The sequence below is a fragment of the Heterocephalus glaber genome, unplaced genomic scaffold, assembly GCF_053883595.1.
Source record: "Heterocephalus glaber isolate CG9 unplaced genomic scaffold, H.glaber_assembly_v1.0 deba00000071, whole genome shotgun sequence".
NCBI lineage: Eukaryota > Metazoa > Chordata > Mammalia > Rodentia > Bathyergidae > Heterocephalus > Heterocephalus glaber.
This window is the reverse complement of record NW_028258137.1, coordinates 12,649,309-12,672,247: the sequence shown is the minus strand read 5'-3', so window position 1 is coordinate 12,672,247 and position 22,939 is coordinate 12,649,309. Positions and strand designations below refer to the sequence as shown.

The 22,939-nt window shown below is 45.6% G+C and overlaps 1 protein-coding gene across 5 annotated transcripts in view; it reads right to left on the bottom strand.

The window, feature by feature from the left end:
• Il34 (interleukin 34) overlaps positions 1–22,939 on the bottom strand; it is a 64,473-nt gene that overhangs the window by 30,140 nt on the left and 11,394 nt on the right. Inside the window, exon 1 of one of the 5 annotated variants that reach the window (XM_087204629.1) lies at positions 22,511–22,664. The exons of 3 other annotated variants lie outside the window; for them this stretch is intronic. The gene's annotated coding sequence lies outside the window, so the exon portion shown is untranslated. Of the gene's footprint in view, positions 1–6,014; positions 6,322–22,510; positions 22,665–22,939 lie in introns of those variants that run through there. One more of the 5 variants, XM_087204650.1, reaches the window with a different exon arrangement.

Sequence of the window (22,939 nt, the reverse complement as noted above, 5' to 3'; positions counted from 1 at the left end):
GCCAAGAGAAGTCGCTTAAAATATGTTAGCATCAGCTGATTTTCCTAGAGCAGCGGTTCTCATCTTGGGATGATTTTGTCCCCTGGGGGACATCTGGCAATGTCTGTAGATATTTTTGGTGATCACAACATGGAGGGGGCTACTAGCATCTGCAGGAGGAGGCTAAGGAAACTGCTAAACATCTTACAATGCTCAGGATGACCCCCCCCCACCAAAGAATTTTCTATCCCCAAATGCCACTCATGCCAAAGTTGAGTAACTACATCCCACAGAAATAAGAGTCGAAAAAGACCTCACTCTGAGAATCAGTGTTCTTAACTGCAGGATCCAGTCAGCATATGACATCACCCAACACTGACCATGGTACATGGCCCACATGTAGAGAACACTGTCTAAATAATGACATGATGTAGAACCCAAAGGTGACACAAGCCGTGGCTGCTAAGACACAGCTCTCTGCAGGCCCATCACGGAGTCACCAGGCCCAGTGACGGTGCTGATGAAACTGAACTGGGCACCATCTTTATGCTTAATACTCATTCGGCACCTACTACGATGGTTCCTGTAAGAGGCACACAGGCCAGTGGAGAAGCTAAGCAGGCAATAAAGAAGTGGAAAAGAGCATCATGGGAAAGCGTGTGCAGCTATGGGCTGGGTGAGAAACCACCGATCACACAACCATGGGATGAGCTGGGATGGGGAGACAGGAAAGCCTTCCTAACAACAGCAGTGATTCTAGTTCTCCGGGGGTCTCCACTGGTGGGAGGCAGGAGTAATTCACAGCAGCACACTGCTTCTGGTGGAGTGCATTGATGAAACACTTTTCTTTATCCATGTGCAGTACAGATATTCCTGGTATAGCCACCTTCCCTGTTTAACGACTGCACTTACGACCAAGGTGTGCTGTTTGGAATTATGACCGTCTTTTTTATATATATACAGCTCTATACATCTTGTTTATAGACCCTCAATGTCTTTTTTTTTCACAGTACACCTTGTTTCTATAGTACTATAATTTTTTTTTTTTTTGGTACCAGGGATTGAACTCGGGTCCTTGCGCTTTCAAGCCAGGCGGCGTAACCACTGAGCTAAATCCCTGGCCCTGTACTATAATTTTTAATGTAGTACTATAATTTTTGCTGATTGTACGGTACAGCACGGAACTGTAATTTTCTGTTCTATCATACAATACAGTACTGCATGTAAGAGTTATGCAAATAAAAATAAAGTCATCAAGTTGGAATTTCCTTTCATCATTTCCTTGCTCTGAGTATTGCAATGTTTATACTATATACAATTTCTCATTTAGCAACCAATTCATTTAACAACCTGTTATGAGAGGAGTGGATCACTGGGGATTGAACCCAAGCCCTCACACATACTATGCAAGCATTCTACCACTGAGCTACGTCCCCAGCCCTTTTGCACCTTTTATTTTGAGACAGCGTCATGCTAAGTTGCCCAGGCTTGCCTCAAATTTTCAATCCTCTTGCCTTGGCCTCCCAAATAGCTAGGATTCTAGGTGTGTGCCACTGCACCCAGCTGGATCAAACACTTTTAACTGCAATTTGTAGTGTGGATAAAGAGCTAGATATATACCCTAAAATAATTTTAAAGGAAAAAATACCATATAGCTGAAATATTTATTTCATCGCTGTTTATATTTGAAGAGAAAATAAAAATATGGAACCAACCTAAATTCCAAACCACAGGAAAGTTGTTAACATAATCTGAGAATGAACTGGTATATTACTGAGTGCTGAACCCTTGCCAACTCCTCCACAAACAACATAGCAAAATGATTACATATTATAACTTCCTTAATCTTGTAGGAAGTGTGAAAATTAATCCTCTTGGTCTTTTTGAAAGAATCAAACTGAGAGGACAGAGGGAAGGGGAGGAGAGCTTTCAGTCAATTCTGCTGTGTAAACCAGTGCACTTTTTTCATGTAAGTGCTGGGGATGGGCTTGAGCGTCTGCAGCAAGCGTTCTTCCCTGGAGCCGCATCCCCAGCTGCAGTGGACATCCTTACACCAAAACTAAACAAAATCAAATTCAGGGCAACTCTTACCTCACACTATGTACAAAAATTAACTTGACATGACCGTGGCCTTACTTGTGAAACCTAAAACTATAAAATTTCTAGAAGAAAAGCTAGGATTAAATCTTGCTGGCATTGAGTTGGGCAAAATTTTCTTCGATGTAATACCTGCAAAACAAAGCAAGAAGTGGGCATGGTAGAGCACAGCTGTAGTCCCAGCGTTCGGGAGGCCGAGGTAGGAGGATTGCTGTGAGTTCAAGTCCAGCTTGGGCTACATAGTGAGTTCAAGGCCAGCCTGTACTGCATAGCAAGATCCAATCTCAAAAAAAAAAAAAAATTAAAAAGGCCAAGGAAGGGTCCAGGGGTTTAGCTCAATGGTTCTGCCGCCTGCCTCAAAAGCACAAGGTCATGAGTTCAATCCCCGGTACCAAAACAAAAAGCTTCTCTTTGGGCCGGAGATTTAGCTCAGTGGTATTGCCTCCTGCTGCGCAGGCGCAAGGACCCGAGTTCAATCCCCAGTACCAAAAAAAAAAAAACGGGGGGCCAAGGATTTAGCTCAGTGGTTCTGCCGACTGCCTCACAGGTGCAAGGTCCTGAGTTCGATCCCTGGTACCAAAAAAAAAAAATTTTAAAGGTGGGGATTATAGCACTATTTAGAATAAAATAATGGTATGTGATATGATATAAAAGAGAAAAAAGAATAATGGTATGTGTTTATCAAAGTATGTACTTTTATAGCTATTATCTATTTACAGTAAGAAATGTGGATCTTTCATTTATGGTAGTTAGATAAAGTTTCCTTTTTCCTTTTCTTCTTTTTTTGCCATATGGGGAATTGAACCTAGGAGCACTGAGCTACATCCCCAGATTTTTAATTTTACTTTTGAGATAGGGTCTCGCTAAATTCCCCAGGCTAGGTTCATACTTGCAATCTTCCTGCCTCAGCCTCCCAAGTAGCTGGGATTATAGGCATGTGCCACCACACCCCACTATAACGTTTCCTTTTAACATAAAGTGATTCTGTTTCTAAAATATGAATGACCCTAAGGAAAAACATGCAAGTAAGATACAGTCTCTGAAGGTGCCCTGCCTGGTCTTGAATCCTGGCTCCACCTCGCTTCAGGCTCCTCATCTGTAAAATGGGCTTGATGCAAAATTCTGACCTCAAAGGACTGTGTAAGGGTTCACTGGGTTTCCATGTATAAAAAGCTTAAAACATGAGCTGGCAGAGCTCACACTACCTCAGTATTTACTATTCTTAGTATTATTCACTATTAATAACAGTAAAGATGGGTCTTGGGGAACTTAAGATTTTTCTTTTATTTCTGAATTATTTCCTTTATTGCTGTTGCTTTTGCACTATCAATAGAGATCTGTGAAAAAAAATAGTTACTTGATTGTAAGAGAAAGAAAGAGAGAAAGAGCAGGCCATTGTGGGAATAATCAATGCGGCCCTTGAATGCTCTGAACAGCTCCCGCTTCCAGGAAACTGCTGTTGTCCTTCTAAAAGGACCCCAGTTCTGACCTCTGACCTCTGACCTCCAACATGTGACCTGTGACAAGCAAGAGGACTCAAAGTGGAAAAGCAGAATGTGGTGAATGCGCTCTGGGGCTGGTCTCTGAAAAGAGGACTCTACAGGCCTTTGTGTCCCACAGCAAGACGAAAGGGAGAACAAAACTAAGGAAAAAGGAATGAGTCAGAGTCAGTAGCTGGGGGGAGTCTTTAGCTCTGTCGATGAAACTTCTGCCAAGGGGTTATCCTCCCCTCCCACCATAAAGCAGCTATCACCAAGTAAATAATTATCCGAGCTCACAGAATGTGGAGCAACTGGAACTCTCAGACATTTCCCTGAGAGTAGACATTGGTAAAATGGTATAATCATTTTGGAAGACTGTTTGGCAAATCCAGTACAGTTAGACATTCACCTACCCAATGACCCAGAAATTGCACTCCTCGTATATAGCCTAGAAATGGAAAAGTACATACCCCATAAAGAATAAACATGAATAGCTGGTGCACACCTATAATTCCAGCACTAGGTAGGCTGAGGCAGGAGGATCATCATCAGTTTGAGGCCAGCCAGAGCTGTGTAGTGAGTTAAAGTCCAGTCTGAGCTATATGGTAAGACCCTGTCTCAAAAAAACAACCAAACAAAAGAGTAAATGTGAATATGCATTGCTGCTATATTCATATTATGAACAATATGCAGTTCCCAAAATAGAAAACAACCCCCAGATATCCATCCATAGAAGACATAGAAACCTTAGTATAATCATACCATGGAATACTACTCAGCAATGAAGAGGAACAAATCACTGACCCATGCAGTGGTACAGATGCAATTCAAAGCCATTATTTTGAGGAAAATAGGCCAGACACAAAAGATCACACACTATATAAGTCCACTGATTTGAATGTAAGCATGGGTTGGTTTGTTTTTTAAAGACTAATCTATCCTGATCAAAATCAACTGTGGTTGGGCCAGGGGTTTAGCTCAGTGGTTTTGCTGCCTGCTGTGCAAGTGCAAGGACCCGAGTTCAATCCTTGGTACCAAAAAAAAAAAAATCAACTGTGGTTATCTAGGGCAGGGAGTAGTGGTAGGACGTGGCTGGGAGGGAACATGAGAGAACTTTCTGGGGCATTGGAAATGTTCACTCTCTTGCTTGGAGTGGGTGTCACATGGGTTTACACAATTGACAAAACCCATCTGTCTTAGTCACTTTCCTTGTCACTGGGACATAATACCCAACACCCACAATGTGAAGGAGGAGAGGTTTATTTGGCCTCACAGTTACAATTCATGGTTGGCTGGCTCCAAGGCAGGAAGAGGGTGGTGGAAGGGCCTAGGCAGAGGAAAGCTGCTCATGTCATAGCGGCCAGAAAGCAGAGTGCAGCAAGGAGCTGGGAAGGAAGATAAACCCTTCCGGGTCACGCCTGTAGTCACCCGCCTCTTCCAACCCCACCCCACCTCCCACAAGCAAGTCAGCCATAAGTCTCATAATCCAATCACCTTCCAAAAGCCCAGCCTATGAGCACAAGAGGGCCTTGGGGAACATTCATGATCTACCATAATGTCACCTATGTGGGTTAAACAGTGCTTTCCCCCAAAATTCACATCTACTTGGAATCTCAGAAGGGGCCTTATTGGGAAAGATGGTCTCTATAGGTGTAATTGAATTACAACAAGGTCAGACTGGATTGGGAGAGGCCCTAATCAAAAAAGAGAGAGAAAAAATAGAGACAGCCCAAAGAATACCACATGATGATCAGGACAGAGATTAGAGTGATATATGTACGAGTCAGGAGTGCCAGGAGTTGCCATCACTAGAAGCTGGGAAGAGACAGGCAAAGAGGCTCCCCTGGTGCCTTCCAAGAGATCCTGGCCCTGTGGCCTGTTCGTTCTGGATTCCCTCCCTCCAGTCCTGTGCAGACACAGTTCTACTGTTATAATGAACCACCAGGTTTGAGGTACTTTGCTACGGCAGCTCTACTGACATACTACCAAATTGAATGTTTTGAGATCTATGTTTTATTTTAAGTAAAATATCCTCTGAATTTAAAAACAAAAAGGAGCTCTTCGGAAACAGCAGGCTGGTGACGAAGGCTCCAACCCCACTCAGGCATCACAAATCAGGCAGAAGCCCCGATGAAGCTGGTCTGGCGCTGTCGGAGTTCTCAGGGCTGGCCGAACCCCTCCCTGTGGTGCCCCTTCCTGCTCACTGGCCACGGGAAGCTGTGCCCCTGCCCACAGCACATGCACCCCGCACCCTCTCAACTGCAAACACACGAGGTCCATGGGGCAGCGAGATCTAGAGAGACACTGTGGATGGCTGCTTCATTCCCACGAAAACCAGCCCCTTGGGAGGGAGTCCAGTCCCAAATTATAGACCACAGAAGAGCCTGGCTAGAAGCCAAGGGTGTTGACCTGACCCTCCTTCCAAATTTTCACAATTTTATTATCTGAAGCACCTACCTGCAGGAATCTTTGGCTCTGTTCCTTTGCTTTCTGCAGCCCAGGTACTTACAAAAGGTTTTGTTTTGTTTTGCTCTGTTCTGGTGCAGGGCTTCATGCATGCTAGGCAAGCACTCTACAACAGAGGTACATCCCCAGCTGAGGAATTTTTTTTTCAAATGTCTTTCTTTTGCTTCACAGTAGAAGCCCCACCTGTCTAAGCACACCCTGCAGACATCTGTCACAAGATCAGCATCAGCCAAGCCAGGAAAAGATCCTGGATGCACAGCCCACCTGGCCCAGTCCTTGCTGGAAGCTCCAATTCCCATGAATGCTCCCGCCCCCACATCTGTCGGATGTCCGCCACAGGCCAAGGAATATTTTGTATATTAACTCACTGAATCCCAACATGGCAGAAGGTAGGAAATATTGTTATCATCTCTTTCCTATGAGGAAACTGAGGACAAGAAGGGGAGGTGACCTGCCCAAGGTCACACAAGTCAGGAGCAGAGCAAGGATTTCAGCCCGCTCCGGCCCAGAGGCCACTGTCCTAACCACTGGACTGCCCTGCCAAGTGGATGCCACAAAGGCTTTGCTCTGTTTCTAACCCAGACCCTTTTAACTTATTTTTTTTCACCCTTCCTGAGAAACAGCAGGGCAATGAGTCCCAAGTTTAGTTTTAGAATACCACAGATAGCCTAAGCCCCCTGGGACATTCTCCAAATCCTTACATAAACAAAACTAAGTGTAACAGGATGAAAGTTATTCGGTTGTGCTTTTTCTGAGGGGGTTAGTATATTTTGTTTTGAAATAAACATTTACAAAAACCACAGAGAACTAACTGGAAAAGACTAAGATCAGAATCAGGCAGTTTTTCCCAATTCAATGGGAAACCCCAGTTACGATGGCCCATTACGCCGGGAAGGAATGGAAGCTGGCATTCCTGGGAGAGAATCAAACCAACGGTTCCTTCATTCAGGAAAAGAGGCGTACATAAGACTGTGGGGACCACAGACAGCCCAGAGGAGTCCGTGCCAGCGCTTGGCTCGGTCAAAGGAGCTCCTCCACTTGGACTTGGGAGCCTCCTGAGTAGCTGGGATCACAGGTGTGCGCCATGCTACCTGCCTTCAGGTTACTGATAAGCAGAATTACTGTTTTCCAAATAGATGTGCAGCGCTTGAATTTGTTGATCTTTTAAATATCCAGGAATAAACTTATCAAGAAATGTGCAAGGTATATATTAAAAAACTGTAGCCAGGCATGGCACACATGCTTCTAATCTCAGCTACTTGGGGGGATGAGGCAGGAGGATCACAAATTCAAGGCCAGCCTGGGAAATTTATTGAGAGTCTGTCTCAAAATAAAGACAGGGCTAGGGGTGTAGCTCAGCTCTCCCTGGTACTGGAAAAAAAAAAAAAAAACCCTGTAGACAATACTAAGAAGACATAAACAAACGAAAAAACATACCATGTTCTTGGGTAGGAAAATGTAACCTCATAAATATGTCATCCTCTGAATTTAATGTGCAAATTTAAAGGAATCCTATATATTTTATAAAAGAGGATTTTTAAATTTTTAAAAGAATTTTTAAAAGAGGATGTTTAAATGGCCAATGCACATATAAAAATGTTCTCAACCTTATTATTCATTAAAGAAGTGAAATTAAAAAACTACAAATACCACTAAACACACACCAGAATGACCAAAACTAAAAAGATCAACAAATCCAAGTGTAGCAGATCTATTTGGGTTTTTTTTCTTTGTTTGTTTTTTCAGAACCAGGAATCGAACTCAGGACCTTGTGATTGCCAGGCAGGCGCAGTGCCACTGAACCACATCCCCGCCCCTTGCAAATCTAAAGAAAAGAGTTTGGCAATATTTTCTAAGTTGAACTTGTGCATCTCCCACAGCCCAGTAATTCTGTTCATAAACAAATATCTAACAGGGCCAGGGATTTAGCTCAGTGGTTTCGACACCTGCTGCGGAAGCACAAGGACCTGAGTTCGATTGCCGATACCAAAAAAAAAAAAAAGAGAGAAAACAAATATCTAACAGAAATGTATATACCTGAACCCAAGCACCAAGGTGCACACCTGGAATCCTAGCTACTCAGAAGGCTGAGCCAAGAGAATCACAAGTTCAAGGCCAGGCTGGGCAACTTAGCAAGTACCCTATCTCAAAACAAAAAGGGCTGCATATATTGCTCAGTGGTGAAGCTCTTGCCTAGTGTGCATGAAGCCCTGGGTTCAATCTGCAGTACTACAAAAGAAGGAAGAGGATGAGGAGGAAGGAAAAAAAGAAAGAAAGAAAAAATATGTGTAGACCTGGTACCAAAAGCCATGTGTTACAGTGTTCACAGCAGCACAACTCATGAGACCCTGAAACTGGGAACAACTTAAATGTTCATCAACAGCAGAATGGATAAATAAACCCTCGAACATTATGGTGAGCAAAAGAAGCCAGATACAAAAAGATACATATATTTGACATATATGTATATAAAGGCTCTTTTAAGCACAGCAAAACCAATCTATGGCATAGAAAATGAGGACGATGATTACCTCTCAGGTGAGTGAGAATAGTGACTGGGGCCTGCAGGGTGGTGGGGTCCACATGCTGCTAAGTTCAGGCAAAAAAAAACTATAGTGAGATGTTTTCTTTTCATGCATGTCACATAACTACAGATATTTCCAGATCTGGGCAACAGTTTCAAGGGTATGTTCACTTCGTGATAACTCATCAAGTTATATACTTACAGTTTATTCTCTTTTCTGCATGTGTGTAATACCTGAGTTTTCATTAAAGCAATTCCAATCAAAACACCAGCACATGTGTGTGTGATTAGACATTATAGTTTAGTGCTGAAATGGAAAAATAAATAAACAAAGAATATCCTGAAAGAGTTCAAAACTTAGGGGGAACATCCCTTCCATATAGTAAGCTGTTCTTTGTTTTTTGCTTTTTTCCAGTACCAGGGATCAAACTCAGGACCTTGAGCTTGCAAGGCAGGTGTGGCACCACTGAGCTAAATCTTCGGCCCAGTAAGATGTATTATGAAACTTAATAGACAAAACAGTGGGAATCAAGAGGGAAAGGCAGCAAGTTCTGAACTGGATCCAAAGTCTATGAGAAAAAGCTTAAGATAAAATAGTTTCTCAGTTTAGCAGGGAAACGAGAGCCATCTGGGGAAAGAAATATAAAGGTGGATCTATTCCTCCCACATACACCAGGATAAATTCCAAATGGATAAAAATCTGAATGTAAAATTAGAAAACACAGGCCACATCCTGTTACCTTAAGGTGAGGAAGGTCTGTCCCTATGACTGTACCTTCTGAAGCCATTAACGCTGAGAGTGATTTGACTGTGTAAAAATAAAACCTTTTGCATACTCTCGCCCCAAAACACAAAACAACAAAACAAAGCACTGGATGCAATCGAATCAAAGACAGAAGGCTAATCCCTAATATATCAACAGTTCCTAGAATGAAACAGAAAAAGCCAACAAAACTCCAAAGTTTTAAAATAAGCAAACGATATGAGTAAGACCAGCCTAGAGAAAGAAATAGAAATGGTCTTTAACCATGCTATAAATTTAAAACTTTTCATAACACATTTAAATTAAGATGACATTGAGTCACTGCTTTTCACCTATCAGATTGGTGGAAATCCAACAATCTGACAATTTAATTCGTTGGCAATGATGTAGGAAAATAGCAATTTCTCATCCAAAGCTGATGCAGGTGCAATTTGGTATTGACTTTATGGTGGGAAAATTGGTACTATCTCTCAAATTACCAATGCAGATACCTGCAATCCCATCCCTGGGAATTTATCCTGCATATACATAGTGTGCACCTGCAAAAAGCCACAGGGGTGGGGTTGTTCATCTCAGAGGTGTCTGTGATAACAGAAGGAAAACAACCTGAATGTGCACCACACATAATATATTATAACCACAATGTGTTATATCCAGTGAAACAAGGAAGGCTCAGAACAGTGTATATGCTATTTTGTAAACTGTGTTCGGCAGAGGTGGCAAAGCATTATACTGCATGTATATATATATTTTAATATATACAGAGTCTACCAAAAATGTATACATCAGGAAAAGAAAAATTTGTATATATTTTAATATTAAATTTATTGAGACATCACAAGATTAATACAAGTTACCTGTGGCCTCTACAATTACAAGAGATGTTCAAACTGGTGGCCATTATCTTCCAGACATTTATTAGTACGGTGAAGTGCTGAAGTGTGTATACATTTTCTGGTGGACTCTGTATATTGCTTGTGTTTGCATAAAGAGATTCTGTGTTTGAATAATCCACACTAAATTGTAAAAGACTGGTACCTCAGAACTGTCTCAGAGATAGAGCATTTTTAAAAGAAGATGGCCCAGGGCCGGGGATTTAGCTCAGTGGTTTCACTGCCTGCTGCACAAGCGCAAGGACCCAAGTTCAATCCCCAGTACAAAACAAAAAAAAAGATGACCCAGGGCCAGGGATTTAGCTCAGTGGTTCTGGCACCTGCCTCACAAGTGCAAGGTCCCAAGTTCGATCCCTGGTACCAAAAAAAAAGAAGATGACCCAAATAAGGCCGTAATTTGCAGGACTTTTTGTCAAGGAATAATTCTGTGATCTAATGAAATTTTATTCCAGGGTGATAAAATGATTTGGAAAAAAAGGTATATATCAGAGATTTTGAGAGGCATAAGGGATTCATAAAAGAGGAGATTGGGCCGGGGATTTAGCTCAGTGGTTCTGGCACCTGCCTCGAAATCACAAGGTCCCGAGTTCAATCCCCAGTATCAAAAAAACAAAACAAACAAACATAAAAGAGGAGATTCCTCAACTTTCCCAAGTATTAGCTTTAATTAGACTAGACACAATAAATGATAAACAGTTATCTGGCAAGGACAAGCACTGGGTAGTTATGTGACATGCATGGGAAGAAAACATCTCACTATAGCTTTCATTACATGATGTTTAAACCACATTAGCCAAGTGTGGTAGTGCATGCCTCTAATTCCAGCACTTGGGAGGCTGAAGCAGGAGGATCACCACAAGTTCAGGGCCTACCTGGGCTACATAATGAGTTCAAGGCCAGCCTGAAGTACATAGTGAGATTCTGTCTCAAAAAAACAAAACAAAACAAACAAAAACTAAACCAAATGAATGTATTACCTATTAAAATATTAAATGGTAGAAGAAGCTGAATGTAGTGGCACACTCCTGTGATCTCAGCTCTTTGGGAGGCTGAGACAGAAGGATGCCAAGTTCCAGCCCAGTCTGAGTCACTTAGCAACTTAGGGAGACCCTGTCTCAAATAAAAAGGGCTGGAAATGTGGCTCAATTCAAAGACTGTGGGTCAGCTCCCCAGTACCACAATAAATAAATCAGTAAATAAGATAGAAGAGAGGAGCTGCAGTTCATGAGCTCCAAAACCTTGATCAAAACCCAAGATAGCTACCACAGCTCCTGTCCCAACAGAGCCTCTGTTTGCCCACAGGGGACAGGAAATTAACAAGCAGTTTATAATTTATAAGCAGTTTTATTACGTGTAACAGCTCAGTGACACTTGCCAGAAACATCTTCACACTAATATCCCTACTACAAGATGTGGAGAGATGAGAAGAGATAGACGGGCCTCTCAACCTCCCCTGAGCCTCCATCTTCTCCTGGTCAGAGCTAAAGTGAGGAAGAGAATGACATCGCAGAACCGCAAGCACTCTGGAAAGCAGCAGAAAACACACTTTGCATTGAAACCCTCCTCCCAAAAAGCCCATGTGTAACTAAGGGGAGGGTGGGACCGGGGGGCAGATGGGGGGTGATTAAAGTACAAGTCTAAAAATAAACCCCTTCATCTGTACATCCAAATGCACTGATAAAAAGTGTAGAAAAAAAAAAAGAAAGCATGGTGTGCCCCCAGCGAATGCTGTAGCCTCCGAACTCCCTGGGGAAGCTGCAAGGACCCAAGTCCCCAGGCTCCACCCCCAGAGATGTGCATCAGTGGATCTGGATTCCGTGCCCTTGCATTTCTCTTCTTTCTTTCTAGGGTCTCACCATGTAGCTCAGGCCAGCCTTGAACTCACTATGTATCCCAGGCTGGCCTTGAACTCATGGTGGTCCTCCCACCTCAGCCTCCTGAGTGCTTGGGTTACAGGCCTGGGCACCAGGCCAGGCTCCATGAATTTGCCTTTCTAACAAGTCTCCCCAGGGAAGCTGCACAGCTGGTTTACCTTTGAGCAGTCTGGCAGAGATCAGGGTTCCTCAAACTGCAGCGACTCATGCTTGAATCCCCTAGATTAGAATCTTGTTAGAATACAGAAGGTCCAACCTCCATGCCCAAGTCCTGGACAACTCAACTCCATCCGTTTTACAGATGAGGAAACCGGGCTGCGGAGAAGGCGAATGACTTGCCCAAGGCAACTCAGATAGAAAGGCAGAAACCAGGCCAGGACTGTGCTGTGAAGCCTCTGCCACTCAGGAGCACCTGCCCCGCCTCCCCTATAGCCCAGATCTGCGCTCCAAACCTGCCCAAGCCAGCAATGGGGCCCAGCCTGTCCTGCACCCAAAGTAAGCCACTTACCAGAGAGCCCAGTTCACACCACCAGGCTGTTCTTTTAAAAATGCACTTTTGGCCAAATGATTCCTTTAGCCCAGTCACCTTCCCTTCCAGGGACTCATGCATTTGACAGCCCATGCTGTAGGGACTCGAGGAAAGCAGTGAACATTTCTCAAAGTGTGTGGTCTGATTATGCAGTAGGACAGGGCTGATCTGGGAAAGCTGGGGAACCTCCTCATACATGACTCCCTCATGACCTGGAAAATCCCCAGATCTGCACTGTATGCATTTTTTCCAACCTCCTTTATCACCTTGACAAAAAGTCCATTGGATCACAGACTTACTTAGGTTAATAAGCATTTTCTTGTGGGGGTGCATTGTCTCTGGGAGGGTTCTGAGCTGTCTGTCCTTCACACTTTAGTGTGAATTATTCTAATACAGAGGGAAGGGGTAGAATTCAGGAGCTTAAGACCTCTAGAGTAATTAAGGCAAAGGGGATTCGAACAGGGAGCACAGCTGGGGCCTCTGTGCCACGGTCTCTAGAAGGGCCCCAAGCCCCAACCCTCAAACCCTGAGGTCTTCAGGTTGCAAATGATTTGTGGCCCCAACTCTGCTGTGAACTTGCTATGTGACCTGTGGAAATCACAAAGTTGTGGAGACTCTCAGACCTGGAAGGAAGAACCCTCCTGGTGCAGTTTCCAGGCCGAAAAACGAAAGTCTCTCATGGTTTCTCTGAGGCCTGCTTTCCCAAAGCACAGCCTGAGGCAATGGTTTGGGTCCACAGGATTTGTGGAGCCAGGCAAGCAGGCAGGAAGGGCTACTTTCAAACACCACACAGTTGTCCCACATTGAGGCAGATGGGGGATCTGCCCCCCTGATTCAGCCAGTGACCCCCTGGGGGTGTGCAGTGGTGAGACCACCAGGCAGATGGCAGATCCTTGCACCCCTTCTGCCCCAACTGTTCCTTCCAATCCTGAGAGCCTCCCAGACACATTTCTACACAAGAGGCCTCAACAATCACACAGGAACCCGGGAGTGGTGGCACAAGCCTGTAATCCCAGCACTCGGGGGGCTGGGCAGGAGGATCGCTGCAAATTCAAGGCCAGCCTGGACTACATAGGGAGACTGTCTCTAAATAAATAAATAAATAAATAAATAAATAAATAAATAAATAAAAGCAATCACACAGGAAACAGGAGGGAAGGCTACGAGCATGCTTCCATTTCCAGAAACTCTTCCAATCCCAGCCCCCATGGCTTCCCAGCAGGCTGTCCTGGATCCTCCATCCCCTCCCCAGCTCCACCCTGCTGTCTCCAGGCTTCCTGGCTCCTCCTCAAGGACTTTGCCTTCTCTCTCCCTAAAATGTTGCACGCAGAGTTTTGCCTAGTTGGCTCCTTCCTGTCGGCTCAAACATCCCCCTTACACACATGTACACACACACACACACACACACAGACACCTCCTCTGGCCACCAGTGCTGTTCCCTATGGCCCCATGCATGCTGAGCCCCTGCACACAGATGTTACCCTGACATTGTGCCTCCGAGACACAGCCTGGTTCTCATCTCATCATCATGACTCTAGAGCCTGGCTCTGGCTCAGCACAAACATCCATGACACCTGGGAAACGATATTTGAATGAATTGGACATCAAAGCCACCAGAGGAGACTCAGGCCAGCTAAACCACTGGCACCTGCAGGAGCCAGAGGAGACAGCACAGGCTGAGGGAGGAAGGAGGGACCCCAGGAGTCCCCTTAGCTCTTAGATTCCCCTCTCCCAGTCCCTCTCAGCTCCCACCTCTCAGTTTGGAAGTAGGCTTGGAATCAGCCGGGGATAAGCTCGGCTCTTGGAGGGTGCAGACCTCTCACAAGGTCCAGGAGCTCCTGGGTCCCCACCCCAGCTCCCGGTCTGAGGTGCTCTCCCTGTCCCTGAGAAAGCCATGGGGCTCATGTTAGCCCCACAGTGTAGGCAAAGGGAATGGTAGCCAGGGAAAGAATAAAATAAGGGCCTCTTAAACTTTATTAAAGACATTAATAGAAAATCTTACTAAAAGCAGCTTTTGCCTCTGCAGTTAGAATCGAGCAATTAGAAAGACAAAGGTAGAGAAAGAGAGAGAGAAATCAGACCTGGAAAGGTGCCAGGTAATGCAATTAACATAAGACTATCAGAGTAGACAGACAGAGCATAGATGAAGCTAGAAACATGAAAGACCAGGTAACCAGCCCCTTTACCCACCTCTGATAAAATGCGAAGGAGACAAGGAGTGGTCACCTAAAAGCAACTTATTTAGTATCTAAAAAGACACACACTTATGCATATATATACATATACATATACATATTATATATATATTCTCGCTCAAGAGTCACTATGTTACTGCATCAGATACACGCTTTACTACTAACTCTAAGCTGTCCTATGAGGCTTCTCCCCCCGCACCCACACACACGCTTATCCATCACAAAAGTGCAGAAAGGAACCAAATGACCAGAACGAATGCAGGTAGAGGTGCCCTGACTAGGGTTGAAGACAGCCAGAAAGCCAACCAGATTGTAACAAGTTCTAGGTGCCTACATGGGGTCAAAGGGTCAGTAGCCTTAATAAAAAGAACTAGGGACAAGGGCTCTTTGGGGTAGCTGTCTATCTTCTCTTTTTGCCTCCCTTTTCCAAATAAATCATCTTCCTTTATTTTAAACTTTGTCCCTTTAATTCCTTACTGGTACTGAGCTTACAATCGTGGTTAGCTGGGTGTTCCACCAAAGGAGCGATGTATACCGCTCTATGCAATGTATTTTGGTTCCCTGAGCAGGAAATCAAAGTAAGACTACAGGATGTGGCCAGGACCCAGCTCTGGAGTCTTTGGCCACAGATTAGGGCTCCTGGAAGCACTAGCCTTAGGGCAGCGGGGTCAGTCTCACCCTACTGCAAGCTGAAGCAGGACAAGAAAAGCTTCCCCCCTCCAGCACCTGTTCCCTCCCCTTATACTGCCCCAGCTGGGCAGCTCCCTGAGTGCCTGACAGCCTCTACCAGAGCTACAAGGTCCCTGACATCACCCAGCATTTCCCATGTGCCAAACTCGCTAGTTTGACCTGTGCAGTGACATCAAATGTTTGTCACGCCCCACCCCTCCAGGGACCCTCATTGCTATTTACAAAGGAGGAGGCTAAGGGTGAGAGATTAGGTGATGCCCAAGGCTGTACAACTAGTGAGCATTGGCCACAGATTCCAAGGCTGCTTCTGACATTTTTGTCCCATTTCTAAGTGGTTTGTCATCCTTGCATCATTTCCTACAGCAGCCCTGGGAGGACAGTGCCATCCCTCTCAGTCCGAAAGGAAGCCCACTCCAAATCAGGTAGGCTGGGCACCCTCAGCCTTGTGGGAAGCCCCCTCTGCACTTGGTACCCTTCATGTGACACACAGCTGCTCAGTGGCAGCAACATCAGCTTCTTTCCTGGTACAAAGGTGGAGGCTCCAGCAGAAGCAAGGCCTGTGTGATCCAGCCCATGGCGAGCCCCAGGTGCCTTCCCACCTAACAGAGTCTGTGACAGCACGAGCCACCCCTAGGGGCACACACCATGGGGAGTGGCTGCCTGCACACCCAAGCTGGCAGAGTGGCTCACCCGGGGCCTGGTAGGAATAGGTTGTGAGTCTGGTTGTCCCTGCTCTACCCACCCTTGACCTTTGCTCCCTCCCTCCCTCCAGTCTCTCTGGGAACCAGAGGAAGGAGGCACCTGGATCCTATCTGCTAAACTCCAAAGGGCATGTAATCCTAGACAAGAAGGGTTTAATGTTTAAAAAGCCCTGTAGGGCCAAGGATTTAGCTCAGTGGTTTAGACACTTGCTGCACAAGCGCAAGGACCCAAGTTCGATCCCCGGTACCAAAAAAGAAAAAAGAAAAATCCCTGTAATTTACCATGTTCACAAGTGAGAAAAGAAAAACCATCTCAGTAGATTCAGAAAAAGTTAAAAGTTTCAGCCAATTATGAATAGAAGAGACCTTCCTCAATCTAAAAAAAAGGTGCTCAGGAAAAAGCCACAGCTACATGGGGAAAGGCTGCTCTTATCACTTCACTCTGCATTGTTCTGAGGACTCCAGCCAAGAAATAATACAGATGTGCATGTCGGAAAGGAAGAAGACAAAACTGCCTTTATTACAGATGATAAAATCGGCTATGTAGAAAATCCCAAGGAATACATAAAACTATGAACCTAATAAATGCATTCAGCAAGGTTTCAGGACAGAAAATCAACATACAAAAATCAATGGTAGGGGCCAGGGATTTAGCTCAGTGGTTCCGTCACCTGCCTTGCAAGTGCAAGGTCCCAAGTTCAATCCCCGGTACCAAAAAAAAAAAAAAAATCAATGGTAGTCTGCTGGACGTCGTGATACATGCCTATAATCCCAGTACTTGGGAGGCTGAGGCAAGAGGATTGCTGTGAGTTTGAAGCCAGCCTGGACTACAGAGTGAGTTCAAGGCCAGCCTGAACTACATAGTGAGACCATGTCTCAAAGAAATCAAACAACAACAATAAAAACCCAATTGTATTTCTATGTACTAGCACCAAAAGCTAAAAACAACCTAAATGTCCATCAACAAATAGATTAGTGGTTGGAACCAGGGATGTAGCTCAGTGGCACAGTGCCTGCCTGGTAAGCACAAGGTCCTGAGTTCGATCCCTGGTACCAAAAACAAAGACAGATCAGTGGGTAAAAGAAATCCATACTGGGCCAGGGATTTAGCTCCGTGGTTCTGGTGCCTGCCTTGAAAGCACAAGGTCCCAAGTTTGGTCCTCGGTACCGGAAAAAAAAAAAAAAAGAAAAAAGAAATCCATACGGTGGAATATTATTTAGCAACAGAGGATCAGTTATCTATATATACAACAACACAGGCTAATCTCAAATTAATTATGCTCACTGAAAGAAACTAGATCTTTCAAAAGAAAGAGTACATCCTGTATAATACTACTTAAAATTCTAGAAAATCCAAATTAATTGATAGTAACAAAAAGTAGGCCTGTGGTTGTTTAGGGATGGAGGGGGAGGAGGAAGGATTACACAGAAGACTGAGAAAATTTTTGGCAATGATTGACATATTTGGTTTTCTTTTCTTTTTTTTTTCTTTTTTCAGTACAAGGGAGTAAACCCAAGGCCTTCACACTGCACTCTATTCCTAGAATTTTTTTTTTTTTTTGAGACAGGGTCCCATTAAGTTCCCCAGGCTGAGCTAGAAGTTATGATCCTCCTGCCTCAGCTTCCCAGAGTGCTGGAATCACAGGCATGCACCATCACATCCAACTCAGATCCATATAATTCTGTAACCTGTTTCTCCTTTCCTCTTCACAGTCAGCTGTGGGCTTATCTGTATGTCAGCATTCTCATTTTTATCCTATAGATGTACATAGGCAGAGAAACACACCTTCCATAAATGGGCCGAGAGTATGCATGCTGTGCTGTGGTTCTGTCTTCTCCTCCATGTAGGTTCAAAACTGTCCCTTGTCCCTGTGGCCATTAGAAACTAAATCTCTGTGTTACCCAGACCAGCAAAGGGCTTTCAAGGCCGGCAAAGCAGAATGGGCCCTCATTGCTCTGGTTCCCAACTTCCCTTAAGCTTCTGGCCCTGAGGCATCTCTTATTTTCCTGCAGTTCAACTACGCATAAAAAATATACCTATTATTATGTTTAAATAAAATGCTCCTCACAAGTGAGGGAAAATAGCCTCTAAATTTCTGGATGATTTGTAGGGTTTCACCCCTAAACTACCTCATCTTTCATCTTGCTGAATAGAAGCAATCCTCGCTTTGCTTCTTCCTAGCACTGGATTTTTGCCTTTATTTTTCGCACATCCTTGTTTCTGTCATGGAACTAGAGCTCTGAGGCTGCCCACCAGGCACAATCCCATAGGGTACACATAAGAGAGATGGTCACTGGAAACCAGGAGAATGAGGGTCAAAGAGACCAAGCTCCCAGCCAGGCATGGGGATGGCCACACCGATGGTGCCGCCTCATTTCAGGAATGTTTGAGGCCTATAAAACCTGGATTGTTATCCCTGAGCATGGTGGCACACATCTGTAATCCTAGGACTCTGGGAGGCTGAGGCAGGAGGATTACAAGTTCAAGCCCAACCTGGGCAACTTAGTAATTTAGCAAGACCTTGTCTCAAAATTTAAAAAGGGGCAGAGATGTAGCTCAGTGTGAAGGCCCTGTGTTCAATCCCCAGTATCAAAAAAAAAAAAAAAGCCTGGATTATTTTAGATTGTTAATGCAATATATGGTTCATGAGTTGAAGCCACGAATATTTTAGCTGAAATAAAAGGACTATAGGGACAAATGGTGCTAATAAGAATAGTAATAGCAGCTAATGTTAGAGACTTTATGTCATTTAACCACCCCCCGCCACACACACACACCTACGTCATTAGATGTTAGGAATTCACATCCCCATTTGAAGATGAGGAAATCAAGGCTCAGAGAGTCTGGCATCTTGCCTGAAGTCACACAGCCCACAAGCAGGAGAGCATGTATTAAATCCAAGTATATCTAACTACAAGGCTCTTGCTGTTAACCCTACATTAGCGTATCCGTCCGAAGGCAAAAGAAAAAGACTACATTCCCCCAACCCAACAGTTACTTAAGCAGTGTTGTGGCTCAGTGGTGGGGTACTCACCTAGCAAGTGACAGGTCCTGAGTTTGATTCCCAGCACTGCCAAGAGAAAGAAAGAAAGAAAGAAAGAAAGAAAGAAAGAAAGAAAGAAAGAAAGAAAGAAAGAAAGAAAGAAAGAAAGGAAGGAAGGAAGGAAGAAAAAAAGAAAGAAAGAAAGAAAGAAAGAAAGAAAGAAAGAAAGAAAGAAAGAAAGAAAGAAAGAGAGAGAAAGAAAGAGAAAGAGACCAAGAGGAGCCCATGAGGACCTGGCACTAGTGGGGAAACTTTGGCATCCTTCAGGTTCAGAGCCTGAATGCAGAGTCTCCATGTCTAACCTTGAGCTGGAGCCACTGGGCCTAGAGAAGAGCCTCACTGTGGGTGAGCTGATCTTCCTTACTTCCTTAGGGGTCAGAGAGGCTGTGGTCCTTATTTTCTGGTCTTCCCCAGCCCTCCTATTTGGGCTCCAATTGCAGCTGGGAGCTCAGTTTCCTCATCCAGGCAACCAGTTGGTCAGAGGCATCCTCGGCTCTTGTAGGCCATGAGATGGCTGTCCTTTCCAGCATTCCCTAATTCCTCCAGCTTTCCTCCTCTCTCCCAGCATCCTCCACTTCTCCCAGCATTCCTTGTCTCTCCTAGTAGCCTCCCTTTCTGCCACCATCCTCCACTTCCTGCAGCATTCCTCATCTTTCTCATTTTTCTTTCATCTTTTTCAGCATCCCTTCATTTCTCCCAAATGCTTTTTCCTCTAGTCCAAACCAGAAGCAGTTATCAACAGATTCTTTTGTTTGGTTGTTTGTTTTACCAACAGATTCTTACACCAACCAGTCACACCTCATTTTGTCAAGCCTAATCCATGATTGATTGTAAGATGCACCATTATTTTATGCACTACTGAGAAAGAGAAAGTAAAGTACCAATTATGATGTCATCCACCCTGATTTCAGAGGAGGTCTTAAAATATGTGAGAGAGGAGACAGGATGTGGTAACACTAAGAGCCTGTTGTATTTTGTGTCTTGCCTGAGGGTTACAGAATATTTCTGTGTGCAGTGCCTTGCTCTGTTAATGGCTAGTTGGCAAGCACTATGTGCCCAGTGCCAGCTCACCCTCTGGGGGCTCCATTCTTTGTCTTGATGGAATCACAGGATAGTTGGTAATATTGTACACAGAGCCATGGAGTATCTATAGAGAAGTCCAAGACTACTCTTGAATGTGTGGGTGATAAGGGTAATGGGTGTTCAGAGAAGGGATGGATTGGGGTTGGCCAAAGTGGGCAAAGGGGGCTTTTCAGCAAAGAAGCGTAGAGACCTATGCTAGGGGATGAAGAATAAAAAGTGAGATAAGAGAAGACAGTAGGGAGGGAGCAGTGGGAATAAAGTGAATAAGGAACGAGGATGAAACCATAGGGCAGATACTTGGGACATCAAGGAGAAGGTCTGGTTTGTTTGAAACAAAGAAGCTATGTTGGGTATCAGGATTCTGCAATGGACAAGGAGGGCAAGGCCAGAATACAGAAGTTCTTAAAAGCCAGGCAGTTCTTGATGTGACAGACATCAGGGAGCCAGCACAGGTTCTTGAGCAGGGGCATGACCTGATGCACATGTAAGTTCAGGGAACACTGATGTGCAAGAGGAGCTGTTGCTGGGGATAGAACCCATGGAGCACATGATAGGCAGGGCTCCACCATGTGCCTCTCTAACCCTGACTCAGCCTTGGCTTCCTCTTCCAGGGCAGCAGCCACACCTTACAGGGCTGGGTAAAGGTTCTAGAACTCTGTTGCCATAGCCTGGAAAATTTCCACGGACAGCGAGAAGAGTGGCCTTCTCTGTCCCTCGGGGAGGGGAGGGGCAGTTAGTGAGAAGCCACTAATGAATAGGGAAGCTTCCCTGCCCGGGGGAAGACACTGGAAAGCACCTGGCCCCGGTCCAGTCTCAGCCGGTCCAGCTGGTCTGCCGGTCTCTACTTCACTGTGTCACCAGGGTCTGGGACAGCCCCTCCAAAGAGGCTGGGGGAGGGCTGTGGAGCCCGCAGCCCAGTGAGCGGAGGTGGGAAGCTGCCAAGCAAGGGCCTGAAGGGCCTGGGGGAGCCCCTCAGAGGTCTCTCTGTCCATAACATAGCACAACCAACCCCATCTCCCCCCTGGACGGTGGGAAGAGAAATCAGAATCTGCTATTCCAGAAAGCCACAAGGGCGCTGATATCTCCACCACTGGACCCAGCACCCACACAGAGCCCCAAGAGGTACAGCAGGAAAGGAAAAACTCCAGGCTCCCAAGCACAACTTACCCTCTCTGGGCCTCAGTTTGCTCGTCTGAAATATGGGTATAACAACAGCACTTCAGTGGTTGGGCTCGGTGAGGCTCCATGAGATAGTGCCTGTCCAAGGCCTAGCACCCTGCTGGACACAGCTTCCCCTGTGTCTTCAACCATGTGAATTCTACCAAGCTAACTGTGTCGTTCTAGTTAAACCACTGCCCCTGCCAGGGCTTCCCCCTCTCCTGCAGCCACGAGTGTGGCAGGAATTCTGTCTCAGATCAGAGGCCAGAGGAGGCCGCCATATCATCCCTACTAGGGGAGGCATTTATTGCCTGTCAGGTGCTAAGCTGGAGCTGGATCGATTGAGTCACCTGGACAAGGTCTTGCCTCCCAGGTCTGGGTTGGAAAACACAGTTTCCAAAAAGGCCAAAGGAACTGAGCTCTATGGGAAAGACTTTGAGCTGGAAGAGAGTTATTCAGAAGGGTTCCACTTATGAGAGGAGAAGGAAGGTGTCGAGTGACAGAAGCTGACTCCCAGTTAGGGTCGATGCTGTCCTTAGACCCTGGAGAACCACGCAGGTCAAAGAAGCCAGCGCTGAGGGTGTGAAGCCAAAGCGAGAGTTGGGGGTGGGTGGTAGCACTGACTCACTGTCATGGGGAGGCAGTGGCAGCATCTGGCCTGAAACAAGCTGCTGGTGCCAGGGGTCAGAGAGCAGCCTGGGGGAGCTGGACTGAGGAGACTTCCTCTCAGCACAGACTGCCTGGGCTCAAATCCCACCCAGTACACAGTGGCTGACCCAGGGTGGTGCGTCACCCCTTTATTCCCAGGTGGCAACAGTACCACAGCACAGAGTTGAGGGGAGGAGTTGAGATCCAGCCTGTGCAGGCCCAGTGCCAACGGTGGTGGCCATTGTGCTATTACTAAGGGGAGGGGTTGGGAGTTCTGTCTGGCCCCACCCTGGGACCTGGGTCCTATCTTTACTCACGCCTGTTACACATAACTGAGCACATCAGACAGACACAGAGCCTCAGAAGCCCCCAGCTCCCCTCACACCTTACGTGGGAGTCTCCCCTGCAGATCATCCAGCCTCTCTGCCATGCCTCCATGGACCGGAACTCACCCGTCTGCTGAGCAGGCTGCTCCACATTCACACAGCCCTAGGCTGAGCCACCGTCTCCACCCTGCAAACTGCCCCTAAGTGGAAACCAGTTTCCTGCCAGGGACTTTCCTCTGCTTGGAATCCACTCATCCCACAAATATTAATTACCATAGGACTCTCTTGAGCAGGGGCCCAGTCACCCTTCAGGAAGTCTCCCCGAACCCCAGCCTCTCATCCTGTCCAGCTCCTGCAGCTCCTATGTGGCACCAGTCATAGCGACTCACATGCATGGCCTTGCCTGATCCCCACAGAAGCCATGTGAGGAATTTTTTTTTTTGGTACTGGGGATCGAACTCTGGTCCTTGCGCTTGCGAGGCAGGCAG